At 45.1% G+C, this 12,503-nt stretch overlaps 1 long non-coding RNA gene across 1 annotated transcript in view; it reads right to left on the reverse strand.

The window, feature by feature from the left end:
- Positions 1-11,945, reverse strand: part of LOC136376721 (uncharacterized) — a 432,865-nt gene extending 420,920 nt beyond the window's left edge. Inside the window, exon 1 of the long non-coding RNA XR_010746233.1 lies at positions 11,883-11,945. This is a non-coding gene — a long non-coding RNA (uncharacterized lncRNA). The remainder of the gene's footprint in view (positions 1-11,882) is intronic.
- Between the last annotated feature and the right edge of the window lie 558 nt (positions 11,946-12,503).

Here is a 12,503-nt window from a genome sequence, read left to right on the forward strand (position 1 = left end):
AAGAAAAATAAATGGCTTTTTTGGTAAGCCCTGAGATACTGGAATTGCTTGTTATGCCTCTTTAGTGCCAAAGAAACCTAATGGTCATGAAGTCAGCCAAATGAGGAGTTCTATTACTGAAGAAGGAAAGCACCAACATGGATGGAGCAGAGACAACCTGACCTGTGGGGGATCTGTCAGGCGTCCAGAGCATTGCCTAGCCAGCTTTGCTGGCCTGAATACAACATAAGGAGGCCTGATATCCTGAGACTAACTTGTGGGTGGAGGCACTGGAGATGGGCTGACCTGGTGTCGGCTAGCATGGAAAGAGCAGACCAGAACACCACTGTAGAGGCATCTTGGGAAGGGAGGGCTGGTCGGGGATGGGAGGAATGGTGATAATGCAAAACTGTCACCTTAAAAGGAGTGTGGGAAGAGTTTTCCTGGTGAGTCAAGAGGTGGTATTAACAGAGGCCTGAAATAATGGTGCATTTTACCATATTAAATAGTTAATCAGTGTTTGCTTGTTGCCAATACAGCTGTAGAGAATAATGCCATTCCAATCTGCATCCTATACAAGATTAGGAGTGCTTGAAAAAGATAACTGACGCCTCTACCAGATCAATCAAGATGCACCTGTAAAGCCTCCTTTCCTGCTGTGCTGGGGCCTTGACACGCACTCTGCACACTAACGGCCGTCTTTTCGATACTACTTGCTGATCATTCGGCCAACAAGAATTTGGGTGTGCAAAAATGACATCCAAGTTTTTCCACCTGGGAAATTGCTAGAGACATGCAAAAGGTAAAATCTTTTGAAAGCATAGCAAATTTGGGTGTGAATATCCATTTTGAAGTGGATGAATTAGTTCCTGATAAAGTATTGGCTACTTACTTGAAATGAATTGAGGAAAATAAAACATAGTTAAAATAAAATATATTCTAAATTTTACCTAGTTTTTGTATTTATCTTCTTACTTTTATTATGAAATATTTAACACACTTAAAAATGTTAAAAGAATAGAGGTATATGTTTTACATTTGCTTTCTTTCCTTTCTTTCCAACTCCCGCTAACACAATGACAACACACATTTTCAAAATAAGTTAGGATGACCTCACGACCCCTAAATACTCTAGCATGAATCTCCCAAGAATGGCAATTTCCTGTATAACCACAATGCACTACCACACCTACAAAAGTTAACTATCATTTTATAATCACAACTAATAGCCAAACTTTCCCAACTGTCCCCTAAAGATTTCTGTGCACTTCCCTTCAGGAACTAATCAAGATTTGTAGATTCTAGAAAACCACTCAGCCTAAATTCTGCTTGATTTTGATTTATGACATTGGCTTTTAAAGAGTTCAGGCCAGGGGGTTCATAGAAAGCTGTACATTCTTCATTTGACCTGATTGCTGCTGCTTTCATCTTTTTTTTAGAGAGAGAGAGACAGGAAGACAGAGAGATGAGAAGCATCAACTTGTAGTTGCGGCACTTTAGTTGTTTGATTGCTTCTCATATGTGCCTTGTTGTGGGGGGTGTTCAAACCAGCAACCCTGGGATTATATCTGTGACCCTACGCTCAAGCCAGCAACCCTGTGCTCAAGCTGGCAACATCAGGGTTTCCATCCAGGACCCTCAGCATCCCTGACACTCAGTCCACTGTGCCACCACCAGTCAAGGTCAACCTTATTGCTTCTTGAAGGTGTCCTTTAACTTTTACTTTTAAGCCTGTATTTCCCTTAAAATACAGGAAGTAAGGTTTGGAGGCTTGATTAAATGTGATAAAACTTTTTTTTTTTTTAATTTGTAAGACTACTTCAGAGACATCTCAAGAGAAAGTTCATATGTTGGGTGTTCTTACTACTATGATCTAAGGGTGATTGATGACTTGGCTGGTGAGTGACTGGCATATCTCCATGGAGAAAAATCTGTCTGGAAACAAAGACTGAGGCAAGGTTTACAGGCTAATATTTTATGACAAGTGCAATCTTATGAAATCAGAAAGGGGAAGAACTAAGGCAGAAAAGACAGATGCAAGGGGGGGGGACAGCTTCATAGGCAGCTTGTTGGGTGTTTGGTCATGTGGGACATCTTCCATGGCACAGTGTGACATCACCACATCCTGGAGGAGTCCTACAGAACAAAAATTAAATACCTGAAACAATAAAGACCAAACCATCATAGGATACAATGTGTCATAACACTGGATGATAAAACAGTTTTATTTGTAATTTCTGAGTCAAGAGCTCATTGTTATATTTTTAAAGTTCAATGTAAAACCATAAACATACTTTTTTTCCTCTTCTCAAGTAAAAGCATGAATGAAATAATGACTCTTTCAATCGGGATAGCTCTGATGAATGAAGCCAAGTAATCTTCAAGGATTGCAAAATTGAAAATCCTTCCCTTTAGAGGAGGAAATAAAACAAATTTTAAAAGCCCCATGACTGTTGGACAGCGCCTTAATCCCACATCATCACTTATGTTTATTGCCCAAGATTGGGTGCAACAATATTAGGTTCTGATTATACTTTTAGGAAGTGACCACGGCAAAATGAACAAAAGGACAAAACTGGAAACTCAGAGTTTAGTGAAAAACTGGCTGTCCCTGTGCAGGGACTACCGACTCTATGAATAGGTGAGGTGGTTGCAGAAGGTGATTTTTCCAGAACAATGCCAAGCTTGCCCTCACCTGAGAGTATGACACTAACTCATCCAACTCATTTTTACATAGTAATGCCTAAAAGTCTCAATACCATACCAGAACTTTCAAATATTCTGGACTCTGACGACAGTAAGAATTATCATTAGCCATGTACACACACAGTCACTCACAGAAACAAATTTTTGAGACAAAATACAGGCAAAATACACTGATGTCCTCCTCCGACCCCTACCCTAGCTAAATGCTGGCTTGACCTGGAATCACACCTGTAGTCGTGGCTGGCTGATCACACCAGCCTGGGCAGAATATTTACTTTCCCTTCTTGTCCCACAAGACAAGAGGGAAAGGAATTGTCCCAGCTCCCAGAGGGAAGAGGAATTCAGTGCTATCAGAGGGAATCAGTAACCAAACCTTGGAGCCTGGGGGGGCTCAAAACCATTTGTGTAAGTTGCCACTACTGCTTTAACACCATCTTCAAAGATACTGAGGTTGCTTAGCATGTGATCCTGCCTCTAGGAATGACAGCTTTAGCAACAAACAAAACCGGGATGCCTAGTTACATTTGAATTTCAGATAAACAATGAAGACTATTTTTAATGTATGTCCCATGCAGTGACAGTAATTCCTCATTTATCTGAAGTTCAAATTTAGCTGGGTGTCCTGTATTTTATCTGACAACCCAATTGGTTCTATGCCCGGCCTATCCTATTTTATCTATTTTTTTAAAGATTTTATTTATTGATTTGAGAGAGAGAGCGAGAAAGGCAGGGGGAGGGGGAAGAAGGAGTAGGAAGCATCAATTTGTATTTGCTTGTATGATGTGTCTTGACCGGGCAGCCCTGAGATTTTTTTTTTTAAGATTTATATTTATTCATTTTAGAGAGAAGAGAGAGAGAGAGAGAGAAGGGGGAGAGGAGCAGGAAGTATCAACTCCCATATGTGCCTTGACCAGGGTTTAGAACTGGCAACCACAGCGTTCCAGGTCGACGCTTGATTCACTGCGCCACCACAGGTCAGGCTGCCCTATCCTTTTTCTTTGAAGGTCCTAAATCTTACAGATGGGTCCAGACTGGACAGGATGTGGGCACTGCTGCTAGGAGGAAGAGAGACATCCGGCTGGGCCTCCTTCTGTTCCCGTTTCCATTCCTGGCCACATACCCTGCAGCCCCCTGCAGGTTTCCTCATCTGGTGGGCACCCTCGCAGATAGGAATTTGGATTGGCAAGGTGGTGCAAACCCTCCTCCTGCTGTGTCCACTGACCCTGGTGTCCTGGAACCTTGGCATCCAAAGTTCAGGGATGCAGACTTTGCCACTGCCACCTCTAGCTCCTATGCCAAAGGCACACTGGCCAGCTGTAGTACTTACTCCAGCCCGCTAGGAACTACCAGTGTCACATGGAAAAAACATACTCAAGACACAAACTTACGTCAAGAGGAAGAGGGGGAAGCCTCCCACGGAGGCAAAGAAGACCTTATGAATTTCCTTCTCCCTCAGCTTTTATGGATCAGTAGAACAGAGGTAACAGGATTACAAGAGGAAGGCCAGGTGATCAGGGGAAAGAATAACTAATGGCTGTTTTGCTGACATGGAGAAAGGGCTAATTTGGGTTGGTACATCTTTTTTCTTTTGCTAATTAACACGCACAAAGGAAGGGGCAATCTAGAACCTCTAGGCTAATTTTCTAAAGCCTGTTCACATGCATTCCTTTGTGTGTGCACAAAGGTCACTCACTCACACAGCTTTTTGGTGTTTGCATCCAAGAGACATTCACTCAGGGCTTTTAATTAAAGTTCCCCAATCCAAGTCATAGAGGGTTCAAGGTTAGATGGTTGCTTCCTACAGCCAGCCCTATCCAGCTGTTGAACAGAATCCCATTTCTCTCTCCTACAGTCACTCCAGGCTCTACAAGCGACCTCTCCATGAGAAAGGGGTCACAGGGAGGACAGGAATCCTGTCCTACTGTACTCCTCAAGTCTACATCCCCTCTCCCTCCTGCCTCCATTGCTATACATCCCATCGTAAGTGTGCTTGCCTTTCCATCAAAGCACACTGCCTGCCCACATAGGCCAGCTGTTTATCTCCTCAGAATCAGGACCTTTGGACTTAGTTTTTCTTCTCATTCTCCTTTCCTCCCTACTGCCTCTGTCCCTTCTACCCCCAGCAGAAAACTGATCATTGTCTGAAATTGCTGACAGATGGTTTAGTGAAGGACTCTGACCTTCCCTGACTTTTTGCTGTTCAGGTGGTTCCCTTAACATCTGCTTAATAATAGCAAGGAGAAATGTTAGCTCCTGATCAAGGCTTCTCAAAGATGCCTGGCACTCAGACCCGGACTGAGTGCAGAGGCCTTGCAGGGCCTCCCTTCCCAGCCTGGATTGTGCTGGGAGGCTGTTGCAGCACCAAGAGAGGGAGTCCATATTTTCGATCAGCTGCTGCAGCTGGGCAAAGAGGAGCAGTTGAAAAGTACAGGCTATGATCCTTGCCGTCCTTTCCTTTTGCTTTTATCAAACTTTTTCAGGAAACATCTATCTTCTTCCCTTTGACTGCCAAGACTTATTGTGACTGCTGCCCAGGCCACAATTCCTCCTGGGCCTTCTCACCCTTTTTAAAAACTTACTTATCCATACTTTTCTCTCAGGGCCATCTGGGTCTTCCAAAGTAATAGATATGTGTATTCCAAACTGCCCTCTTGATGTTCTGCTTATATGTCAGACCTCACCCTTACTGGACTATTGCCCCTGAGACAGAGGAATTCCAAAAAGCTGACAAGCTGCCCCAAGGAGGGGCTCTGGACATACCAGGACTTTTGATTCAACATCCACATGCTCAAAATTCTTCTTGACTCCATATAATTTGTCCCTGTGGGGCAGATAAAATGTATTATGCTCACTTTGTTAAAGATGACACAAGGAGGCCGTCGCCCAGGTAATATTAATGTGTGTTGGGGGCAGGCAGGATTGTTGGAGCCTGGGGCTTGGTTTTGGGAGTAAGCCTTTCCCACCTTTTTTGATGTGGGGCGGTACAATCCAATCATGCCTCAGAAGTGTCTTTGTATTAGAGACCTCCCTATTATGTATATTGGATTAAGGGTTTGGATTTCTACACTATAAAATGGGGGCAAAACGAGAGCTTGCCCTCTTGGTTCCTGAGATTATCATTAGAAGAGAGAGGAGAGGAGAGCAGAGAAAGGCCACGTGGAGGAGGCCAGGAGAAGCAGCCAAGATGGTGGAGTGCTGAGTGAGATGCCAGTTTGTGTAGAGTTTGTATTTGGGATAAGGAAGGAGATGGGGAACAGAGGTGAATAAGTCTGGTGAGCTAGAAACCTTTGATTCTAGGAAACTCGGATAAGTCAGTGGCTTTGTGAGCACTGAATGTGACTGGGTTTTGGAGCCCAGTGTATATTTTTACTTGTCCGCCGGGTGCAAGCTAGAATTAAAGGCTATGGCCCACCAGTTTTTGGCTCTGCTGTTTCTTTACCGACTGTCCAAATCCAATGCGAACCTGCATGGGCTGGGCTGCTGTGATAGTGGCCCTGGCCGTGGCTTCTGGCTTTACAGTCCCCCTAGCTAGTACTGGTGCTCTTCTCCCGGAGAAGTGCCCTGCAGGATTCCTTTCTTCCTTTCAATAGAGCCTGTTACTCTGGTCTTTTGGACTCCCATGGATTCCAACACAAAGTGGCAAGGAAAGAAGGAAGGGAGGGAGGGAGGGAAGGAGTGGTGTGGAATGGAGGAATCAGCAAAGGAGTAGGATAAGGAACAGCTCTACCACAGTGAATTTCAATACCAGGCAAAGAACCAGCACTGACAGCTACTGAGGTTTCAAAAAGGAAGTGGCATTTGAGCTGGTAATAAAAGACTTCAGTGGACTTTTGGGGGTAGACAAGGAAGAGATGGCACCACCATCCCTGGCCTCTTCCACAGAACAAAGTACCGGTGGTGTGCCAGGCATTGTCAAAGCCCAGAAAAAAGTAAATCAAAGACATTTTTGAAATATTCTCCTCACTCTGGGTTATAGCTGAGTCATCTGATCCATTTCACACATCATACCCAGTTCTTTGCTGAAATTCCAATAGTTTTTCACCCATTCAAGATATGTCAGAATGTAAGTAAGCTTGCTATTCCCCCAATAAGACCTCAAATGGGTCTGATTTATTTAGAAATCAATCATCTGAAAGGTCAGCCCCTTAAGTCATTAGGGATGAACCAGTGACACAGCAGAGAGGTGATTGTCACACAGCAATTAGAGAACCTGGAGCTGGCAGGCAAGAAGTATTACTATCAAAGCCAGTGGCCTGAACAGTTTCCAAATAATCCCTAATGAGTGCTCATTGGAGGTGTTGGATTGCCTTTAACTTACATACTTTCATTCTTCTGAAAGAGTCTAGTGTTGGATCTGAAGAGGGGGGAGGGCATATGTGGACCACATCTTTGTCCCAAAATAAGGTGTAAAACAGTGAATCTAACAAGAGATCAGAGATAGCACTTTTAAAACATTAATGTATGTTTCCCTTTCTGTTATTAATAAATTACCATAGGACAAATAAACTGTGCCTAGTAATTAGAAATGATGCCCTGGCCAGTTGGCTCAGCAGTAGAGCATCGGCCCAGCGTGTGGAAGTCCCATGTTCGATTCCCGGCCAGGGCACACAGGAAAAGCACTCATCTGCTTCTCCACCCTTCTCCCTCTCCTTCCTCTCTGTCTCTCTCTTCCCCTCCCAAAGCCAAGGCTCCATTGGAGCAAGTTGGCCCGGATGCTGAGGACAGTTCCATGGCCTCCGCCTCCAGTGCTAGAATGGCTCCAGCTGCAATGGAGCAATGCCCCAGATGGGCAGAGCATCACCTCCTGGTGGGCATGCCTGGTGGATCCTGGTCGGGCGCATGCAGGAGTCTGTCTGACTGACTCCCTACTTCTAACTTCGGAAAAATATATATAAAAAAATAGCTGTCTGACTTAAACCCCATTTCAAAAAAAGATAACAGAATCATGGTTTGGGAGTAACAGTTGTCATCATTTTCTCCAAAGTCCTTTCCAATTGCTCCTCTACAAGGAGCTGCTGTAAAGGACTGGGAGGGTGACAGCTGGCCACTGTAGTCTGCCAGCATTCAAGATCAGACACAGGCCCAGCTTAGAGTACAGAGTACACATATTCCTACTGGAGCTCAGTTCTCCTTGAATAAAGGATTTACTACTCCCAAACCAGGGATTCTGCTCTGTTTCCCTTCAAGACCTTCCTGGTGTGAAAAGTGGACATAAGTGGAGCCATTTAAAAACAGAACCAGGGCAGCCATCCCAGAGGAACTGCTTGCATGTCTTGCTCCTTGAACCTTTTGTCACTCTAGGAAACTTCTGAACCTGTAAGAATTCTTATGAGTTTATTTGGGCCAAACTGTCGACAGTTGTTGGAAAGCAAAGTCTCAACGAATTGAGAAAAGGCTCCCGGAAAATGGTGGTTTTACCACTTATTTTATACATGAGCATCAAAGAGAAGGATGAAAGGGGGGAGGGTTTATATGAAATTGATTGGTAATAGATTACAGAGGCAGGAGAAAGCAAAGGGGAAATCTCTGGGATTGGATAAAAAGTAAAAATATATAATATATACTGAAACTTCTTTTACATAGGCAGGAATAAGACATTTAAAGAGTTAACAATTAACAAAACAATGAGGCCGTTTTTTGGTCCTGCTCTGGTGGGATGCTGCACTCAGAGAGGCAGGAAAAGATTAGTCTTACATTTTATTTATTTTTTGCGAGACAAGGAGGGAGATGAGAATCATCAACTGGTAGTTGCAGCACTTTAGTTGTTCACTGATTGCTTCTCAAATGTGCCTTGACGGGGGTGGGTGTGGGGGTGGGCTCCAGCTGAGCCAGTGACCCCTTGCTCAAGTTAGAAACCTTTGGGCTCAAACCAGCAACCTTGGGGTCATAGCTCTCACCCCATGCTCAAGCTAGTGAGCCCATGCTCAAGCTGGATGAGTGACCTCAGGGTTTCAAACCCGTGTCCTCAGCATCCCAGGTTGACACTCTATCACCTACACAACCACCTGGTCAAACCAGCCTTAGTTTTAAAGACATGTTATCAGGTACGTTACTGTTGATGAGCCACTGCGCTACCTTACCCGCAGGTGTTGTAAAGTACCAAAAGCTACAGAATCAATATTCATATTTTAAGAGGCCTGAAGAACATTTCTTTAATTTGGGTTAAGGTGTGCAGAGAAATTGTGAGAAATAGTCTCTGTACTGTGTGATTGGTATGACCAGGATGGCCCTTGGCATTGTATTGTAAATGCAAAGGGGAGAAAAACATGGATTCCCAGACATTCCACCACGCCTGTGGGGAAAGGGGTGAATGGCTAGCCAGGTACAGGGAGAGAAAAACCAAAATAAACCTTTTCTTATAGCAATGAGCCATTTGCGGGCATTTGTCCCCACAGAAACTACATTTCCTATGTAAATGCGTGTGGTTAACACGTGTGAATCTGGACAGAGATGGCAGAGAAACACTAGATAATATAGGAATGCCTTTTAATATGTAAAGAGACATCTTTCTACCATTGTGTTGGCTTGCAAATTTTGTTTTCTCCAAAATGATGTATGGCTTGCAAATTGAACACGGTCCTATCATGTTAAAGGACATATGACTATAACCAATAGTGATAAAGGGCTCCTAATTACAATTTTTTTTTTAAATCTTAGAGCTTCTTTTATTTATTTATTTATTTTGTATTTTTCTGAAGTTGGAAACGGGGAGGCAGTCAGACAGACTCCCGCATGCGCCCGACCGGGATCCACCGGGCATGCCCACCAGGGAGCGATGCTCTGCCCATCTGGGGCGTTGTTCTGTTGCATTCAGAGCCATTCTAGCGCCTGAGGCAGAGGCCATAGAGCCATCCTCAGCGCCCGGGCAACTTTGCTCCAATGGAGCCTTGGCTGCGGGAGGGGAAGAGAGAGGCAGAGAGGAAGGAAAGGGGGAGGGGTGGAGAAGCAGATGGGCGCTTCTCCTGTGTGCCCTGGCTGGGAATCGAACCTGGGACTCCTGCACACCAGGCCGACACTCTACCACTGAGCCAACCGGCCAGGGCACAATTTTTGCTTCTGTACTTCCCACTTACAATACTAGGTATTGTAGTAGAACTAGGTAGAACAAAGGGCCAGGCGCACTCCCTCAGATTTCTGTCGGAGTTGCCGCTGCTTGGCCAAGCTAGACAATAAAGCTTTGATGTGTAATCGACGGATTTTCTTCGTGTCTTCAACATTTCGAGTCCCTCCGGATTAGGCTTAACACTGTAGATGCAAAAGACAACAGACAATCGTTTTGAGAGGGGAGAGACCAGAAGAATGCAGAAGGGGCCTGCAGGAATGACTGGCTCAGCCAGTTCAAGACTATCCATATCTTTAACTCTAACAGGATATTTCTAACTGATCTCTTGGAGACTCTTATGTGGGACAGCTGTTAGGCTTGCTTGCTGGTGTACCAGCTGCAAGCACTTTGCTTGACTAATGCATGAGCATGTGGCAAAGGCACTGAGCATGTGGCAAAGGCATGTGTATATAACCCCATATAAGGCTATAGGTACTTGGGGGGAGGAAGAGGGGAGAGGGGAAGAGGGGAGAGGGAGAGAGATATGGGGGGCTGCAGATGCGTGAACTACCTGCTCGCCACTGTGAGAGGCCATTTTGCCATTTGTTTGCCTGAGAGGCAGTTTCCCCTGCCTGTGTGCTTGTCCACCACTGTGAGACTTCATTAAATGAAAAGGCCCAACGCTTTTACCGCTCTGCAGTTTTTCTGCCATCTGCCCAAATCCAAAGTGGACCTGCCTGGCCTCGGCCACTGGCATTACACTCTCACAATACCTACAAGAGAAACAAGATCTGTAAATATATAGATAGGGCCAGGGGTCCAGAAACCCCTTCCCCCTTGCTCTCCCACCCCACCTTGAGCCAGGAGGTGCATATAGGACCTCAGACAAAGGAATCACACGCCCCTTGCATGGACACTGTAAAACAGTGGTCTCCAAACCCCAGGCCACGGACCGGTACGGTCCGTGGGCCATTTGGTACTGGTCTGTGTTGCATCCACCAAGCGTGAGAACAAACGTCAGAGACTTTCAGGGGTTTAGATCTTACTTTATTGGCCAAGTTTAACCTGCGCAGGGGCAAACTCTCAAGGCGTCCGGAGACACCGTACCCACAAGGGGCTGCAAACAAGAGTCGCGCCTGGCGCTTACAACTAGGTCCTTATATATCAATAAGTGAGCAAGCATTATACAGAAGCAGATGTGGCAGTTCGCTATTCGCTAGGAGGGTTGTGCAGCATAGCAACAGGGGAAGGGTTTCGCTCAGTGGCGAATTTCAAACATAAACTTCTGATAAGGGTCTCTGACTCATAAATGCAGGATGTTTGCCCAACTCTGTGCTGATCAATTTGTTCTCGGCCTCACAGGGACCCTGTCAGCACTTCCCTGTTCCTGCTCCTCCAAGAGTTAGACTCTGGCAGCCACAGCACACCTCCCCGAACCTAACAGTCTGCAGAGAAAGAATAAATAACTTACATTATTTCTGTTTTATTTATATTTAAGTCTGAACGATGTTTTATTTTTAAAAAATGACCGGAATCCCTCTGTTACATCTGTCTAAGACTCACTCTTGATGCTTGTCTCAGTCACGTGATACATTTATCCGTCCAACCCTAAAGGCCGGTCTGTGAAAATATTTTCTGACATTAAACCGGTCCGTGGCCCAAAAAAGGTTAATGACAACTGCTGTAAAAGGTATATAAAAATGTAAAAAATCTAACTTTGGGGAACTCATGCTTTGGTGCTACTATCCCCATGTGCTCCATTGGTTCTTCCTTCAATGAGTTGTTTGGGCATCTATTATCCTCTATTTGCAGGCCACTTCCTGCTACAGTTTAAGGTAAGCATCAGCCTTTGTTTAGAGAAATATACCACCTGTTGGGTAAACAAGTGTTTTTCTTAGGTTTGCTCATTTGTATTGGGGCAGTGCTGTGTGTGTGTGTGTGTGTGTGTGTGTGTGTGTGTGTGTGTGTGTGTGTGTGGTGTCTATGGAAGGCTGCAGGGTGCTTCCCCTCAGGGCAGCAGATTGCAAATTGCAGACTGCCTTCCTGCTTGGGAGGGGCCATTGTTTGCTGGAGAGTGCAGAGAGAGGCTAAAGAGAGTGCTAAGGCTGGTGGGGCCCTGAGCCCAGAGGGTGAGTCCAGAGCAGGGGTCGGGAACCTTTTTGGCTGAGAGAGCCATGAACGCCACATATTTTAAAATGTAATTCTGTGAGAGCCATACAACGACCCGTGTACGTTATGCATTATCCAATAAAAATTTGGTGTTGTCCCGGAGGACAGCTGTGATTGGCTCCAGCCATTCACAACCATAAACATGAGTAGTAGGAAATGAATGGATTGTAATACATGAGAATATTTTATATTTTTAACATTATTTTTTTTATTAAAGATTTGTCTGTGAGCCAGATGCAGCCATCAAGAGCCATGTCTGGCTCGTGAGCCATAGGTTCCGATCCCTGGTCCAGAGGAAGAGTCTGAGTTGTGGCGCCTGAGACCAAGGCGGGGTTGGGAGCCCTGAGGGAGGGAAGTAGTTTTCCCTGCCTATTTGCTCGTCTACCATCAGGAGACTTTAATAACAGAATGGCCACCATTTTCTGGCTCCACAGTTCTTTTACTGTCTGCCCAAATCCAATGGGAACCTGAACTTGCATCTTTCGTGGCCATGGCAGCAGTGGCCACTGGCCCTACACCATCCTAGGACATTGCCTACCATGCACTGTGTTTAGTTAGAAAGTTTTCATTTCAGACCATCCTGTGTGGTTACTTTTAGGTCTCTGAG

Source organism: Saccopteryx leptura, chromosome 6, assembly GCF_036850995.1.
Source record: "Saccopteryx leptura isolate mSacLep1 chromosome 6, mSacLep1_pri_phased_curated, whole genome shotgun sequence".
Classification (NCBI taxonomy): Eukaryota; Metazoa; Chordata; class Mammalia; order Chiroptera; family Emballonuridae; genus Saccopteryx; species Saccopteryx leptura.